Raw genomic sequence first — 4,388 nt, 5'->3', positions numbered from 1 at the left:
TAAACTTTGTCTGTTATGCTGTATGTGTATTTTATTTTAAATGACTGTATAATTTTTTTTTTTTTTTAAATTAATCGAACTTAATACTCAGCTAACTAATCAATTATGAAATTGTTAGCTGCAGCCCTAATGGCAGGGTCATTACGTTACACAGGCATAGTCCATGGCTCCTAGGCCACAAGGGAATTAAACTGGCACCAAATAAAATAAAAAATTTTAAAGACTGCTAAGGGTGTGACAAGAGCTTCACCAGAGCCACAGACTTAACTGGGGCTGCTTTCTGGGTATCTGGGGGGCCAAGGCTGCGATTTACATCAGTGGCTTTTGGTCCTCACCATGGATGCAGCTGCAGGACATAAAGAAACTTGCTAGAAGAGGAGTCTTGTAGATTAAATAAAGAAAGAGTGCACTTTTTTTTTTGTTAGGGATGAGAGAAGGTATTCAACACCTAAGGAAGCTAATAAAGAAAAAAACAGACAGCCTCCGAGTGGGAGAGATTATGCAGCGCTGTCCTGCAGCTTTGATTTATTTGCCAGTGTTTGCATATTCCTGTGGTTAGAAAGGTAAATTATTTATGACCCGAGATGTAAAAATCAAGAAAAAGCACTATTCTAGCAATCTCCAACACGTTTGGATTTAAACGTGGCAGGATTTTGTTGTACCTCCTTAGATTTCCATACTTCCTGTTGGGTCATTAGGACAAAAAGTAGTACATCTCCAATGGGTACACCACCAGCAATAAAAACATGAAAAGGTGTTCTAACCAAAAAATTAAAGTGTGTTCTCTGATCCTACACAACATCAGTCTCGGCAATTTTGTAAGTGGTGAAAAAATTAGTCTCATTTAAAGCTTTAGTTTTAACGCTGTTCAATTTTAAATTCATTTCTCTTCTACTCCTGTTAGCTATTTATATTTACCATTCATATGTAAACTTTTTTTTTTTAGCTCTTGTTTGCATCACTTGTTAATGACAGTGTTAAAAAGAAAATTAAAAAAAACACAAAATTAATAAAAGCCTTTATTTCATTTGCAAATAAGTTTGCAAGTCTTTGTACCAAGTCATTTTAGTGTCAATATAGACGGGAAAAATTACATAATAAAGTTTGCACTTTTTATCTACAGTAACATAACACTAATTATTTGAAAACTAACACTGGTCAAACTAGAACAAAAATTTTTTACACATCTTTTTGTCAGAATATATAGAAAATATTTTGGCAGTAATGCCAAGAACAGCCCTTCTTGTCCCCAACAAATGATATACAGTATGTATGACTTCATTATCAAAAGTAAAAAGTTATTGCCAAATCAATAGGCCCATAGCGGAAACGTAAAACTTGCGCAGGTTCATAAGGGGTGTACAAGTGCAGAAGGTTAAGTGGTTGAAAATCTTAACCCGAGGCATCGCCTGCCACGTACGAAAGCTTCAATCTCAGTTATCCTTTTCTTCACTTAAGACTACATGAGGACTTACATCAAGCATTGGAATTTTCCATAGTGCTTATTATTACTTTAAATGTGCTAAATTGGTTTTAGGTTAAAAGAATAAATGCAACCTCTCACATACGCTTTAAGTCAAAGTTTTGGTCCAGAGAAAGGCAAAACAAAAAACCCCATATTTACCCCCTGTGTATGGTCTTCTGGTAGCAGTTACCACAGTCAAGTGGAAAGAAAATTTTTTAGGGTCAGGTTCAATGAAAATACAATTCTATTCAAAAAAGCAGAACTGCATTTTAGATGGAGCCCCTATACAATTTTAAAAGTGATTTCTATAGATTACTGAAAATCACCCGCAACCTTTGTACATGTGTTTTATAGTATTAAAAAAAAAAAAAAAAACCTGAAGAAAGTCTTCATCCCTCTATCCAATATCACAAAAATATGGTCCAGTGTGTTAAAGGGGAGTGGCCTGGTTTATCATATTTATAATTAAAAAAAACATTTTCCTAAGGGCCTGTGTCGATGGCATTAGTGTGAGTCACTTCTCGGATCATTCAGAATTCTCTGACATTTTACCTGCAGTTAATCTCCTTCAAGCAGAACTGTCATTCCCATAGATTTGTACGGGAATGCAAAACCAACTTGAAGCCAAAAAAAAAAAGAAGCCTGTTGACCCTAACAACATTCATCTTTGAACGGACATATAAAAAAAAAAGTTTTAGACACAAACGGCACTTTGCAGAGATTTTCTTCAAGATTGATGTCAGCTGAGGAAAGAGGCTGCCTGAAATGTGGCCGTGGTACGAGAGTAGAAAGATATCACTCAAGTTTCTTCTTACCCTGAATAATAATAATGAATGGAAAACTAGCCACTGGGTTCCATTTGTGCCCACCACATTTTGTTAGACCTGGTGAAGTATTAATGTTCAAGAGTGACAAAAGCGAAGTTGCTATTGCCGCAGGGCTCAAGCAAAAGGTGCACAAGTTACAGATAACTTATTTGATATATTACTGTAATCCAGGGAGCTTATGAAAGCCCTTCTAGCAAATACATTAAATGTGTGACATGCAACTTCCATTCCGACAGTCCCCTTTCAAGGACACTGCCTTCCATTCTCTAGAGAATCTACACTGCAGCCATGTCAAATGTGGGTACAAGAACAGCATTTAGGTGTGACCTGGTCAATATGGAGACAAGCAAGATATACAAAGTAGTAAAGATGACATCCAGCCATCTTAATTATTCACCACTAGATCAGCTCTCAAGTTGTAGCAGTAAGGAGCAACACTGCCAGACCATTTTGAAGAGGCAAAAATGATAGATTCATATTATGCATTCCCTAATGTAAATTAAAGGGGCTATTAAAAGTCGTTGTGTTTCAGACCTGGGTGATGTTATACAGGTCATTAAAGTGTAAGCAGATAGAATTCCCTTACCTCCCATTTAATCCAGGGTTTTGTATTTATAAATACCATCTCAGTCTGTCTTTTGTGCTTGCCTGCTTTACCTCCCTGCACACATCATTCAAACTGGAAGAGGAGAGGGCAGCACTCTTAAAAGGAGAACTATGAGGAGCGCTTTTCACTCACCTGATAGTTCTAGCCGACCTGTGACAATGAGACTGTCACAGGTCGGCTCAGTAGATCGGGAGGTGAGCGAACACATACCGGGTTCCCTCACCTCTCGATCCTGTCACGGCTCTCTGCCGTGACAGGGGGAGGGGCTGGATTCCCCTCTCCGATCTGCCAGCGCTGACTGGCGGAACGGACGGGGCGGGTACAGCTGGCTCTGCCTCTAGATAGGCAGAGCCAGCTGTCACTCACGCAGCTGGGCGGATCTCGTCATCTAAGTCGGGATCCGCTCCGGCTGCGGCGTCTCAGTATACCGTGAGCTGTAGCTCGCGGTATACTGAGCTTAGGGTAACGGGAGGACGCTAGTTTGTGTCCTCCCGTTACCCTAAGGAGAACTATGGGGAAAAACACTGACCCCATAGTTCTCCTTTAATATGTCAGTCTTTACTGCATCTCACAACACTGATTCTAACACGTTGAGCTTGCCGACTGGATGGCAGAGCATGGAGATGACCTCATCGGTGACCTGCTGTTACTTCACTATCCAAATCAGTCTTAACCAAGCTGTATTGTCTTGATTGTGTGGTGAAGAAAAGTAAATGGTCAGGATCTTGTAAAATGGCTTAACTGCAAACAAAGTATACATGTATTTTGCAGTTTCTACCTAACATTTTAAAGTGTAAGTGTAGGCAAACTTGAAGGAAAGAGAGAAAACAATAATTGTATGATAAGGCCCCAGTCACACCTGGTGACAGCATTTACACACAGACCACGGTAACAATGACAGTTAATGGATTCTAAAACAAGATAAGAGTTAAGATCGTCGGTGCGACAATTATAGATTTCAAAATGTTTCAAAATGGTGCCGATTTTTTGCATGCTGCTTCATACACACCATAATGCAGACTATCACAATAATGTCCTCAAGGCCCACTATAGTTAATAGACAGGCAAACCGGCAATATGAAGTCAGACTATATGTGCAACCAAAAGCCACCTGCCATAGATAGTGTAATCCTAAAATCAAGTGTTCTATGCAGCAAAAACATTTCTGTAGGGTCATTATATTACTATGCAGCTTCCTCTTTTACATCCACTGTGGAGATGAACTGCAAAATGTCTTAAAATAATGCAACTGGTTACATGGAGTTTTGTCTATAACCTGCTCATACATTTCCTTGTGTCTGTATTAGTAACTGGTTGTTTATTCAGTAGTGAGTTTTTTTTGTCAGCTATCATGCAAATAAGTGCCTCAGACATTACAACAAGCTGAATTCTCAGAGCCCAGGTTGAAGGCTAGTGAGACTGACCATTAACAATCTGTGACCAATCGCAGGAGTTTTCCACTCCGGTTAAAATGAAGCAAAACGGCACA

Source organism: Nanorana parkeri, unplaced genomic scaffold, assembly GCF_000935625.1.
Source record: "Nanorana parkeri isolate BGI_ZX_2015 unplaced genomic scaffold, ASM93562v1 scaffold220, whole genome shotgun sequence".
In the NCBI taxonomy this organism is placed as follows: domain Eukaryota; kingdom Metazoa; phylum Chordata; class Amphibia; order Anura; family Dicroglossidae; genus Nanorana; species Nanorana parkeri.
Note: the sequence above shows the minus strand (reverse complement) of the source record.